Genomic DNA, 1,322 nt, shown 5'->3' with positions numbered 1-1,322 from the left:
GCAACTCAGCATCCACCACGCTCCTCTGCTGGTGATGAAGTAGCTGTGGTCCAAGGAAAGACCTCAGGTTCCCCATCCCCAGGAAGAAATCCCTGCTGGGATACCAGCTGCAAGCAGAGCACTGCTTCAAGTCCACAACCACACCTCACCCTCACAGCAGCTCCACACAAGCTCCTCTTCACACCTCCACCACTCGCAACGTCCTGGAGACCCTACCCCAGTTCCATTCAGTCACCGAGCCCACACAGTCCCTTCCTCTGCCATTCTCTTCGGACCACCAAAGAGTAGGCTGGCAATCCTTGGCCACCTACGCCCTTACACAGGAACACGAGCCACTGCCATCATGCCCACACGGGCAGGAAACACCTTCTTTTCATCTGTGCCCTGGTTTGGGAGCGGTGCTGCAGCACATCCCAAGTACCAGAGTAGCTTAGAGTGGTTAATATCTTATGGTGTTCCCGAGGCTTTACCTTGCTTGGATTTTAACACTGAATTACTCACTTGCAAATGTTTGGACATCCCACCTGCTCATACGTAGAGCTTCCCTTCAGCCCACAGCCCCGCTGTCTCAGGCATCTGCTCCCCAAAATGATGGCAAAACTCACAAGAATACTCTTATCCCTCCTCAGCTCCCCTTTGGGGACTGTGGACCGTGCCTGATAGTGGAATAGTGTTGATACTCTCATTCTTCATGATCAGCTCATGGAAAGCTGTTCTTTTTATCGCTCTGTCTACCTGTGCTGCGATCATACCTTCGGTTTGATGTGCACACAAGCTCTGTGTGGGCAGGATCCACCCCAGGACTGCAGGAAAATCACTCTCCAGATTCCACACAGGAGTTTAGCCCTCTCCATATTATTCCTGGATCTGATCTAACTGACACTGGCATTACAGCACTGTAACTCCATCAACTTCAGCTGAAAGTGTCTGCTCGTGCCAAATTTGATTTGGTCTGCACTGAAACAAAAACAAATCAACAAACAAGCTTAGAGTGAGAAATACAAAATGAGGCTTCCAGAGCTCTTTGGAGCTGATCCCAACACTACCCTGGTGGCAAGAAACTAAATCTGTGTGCCTCCCTTTCCCCTATAAAATGAGGATATTGGCATTTCCCCATTCGTAAAATGAGGTATTTACATTGTTGTTTGTGAAGGGCTGAATTAGTCTCTTTTTATTTCACCTGGAACACGTAAAGTGCTAAGTAACAGTACCATTTCTCCTGATTTACACCAGCATACAAGAGATCACAATCAGGCTTTGCTATTCCTTTTCTAATGAATGCACTGCACGGAAAAATGCCTGATATAATGATGGCTCAGGAA

Source organism: Anas acuta, chromosome 22 (genome assembly GCF_963932015.1).
Source record: "Anas acuta chromosome 22, bAnaAcu1.1, whole genome shotgun sequence".
Classification (NCBI taxonomy): domain Eukaryota; kingdom Metazoa; phylum Chordata; class Aves; order Anseriformes; family Anatidae; genus Anas; species Anas acuta.
The sequence above is the reverse complement of the archived record's forward strand: the minus strand, read 5'-3'. Positions refer to the sequence as shown.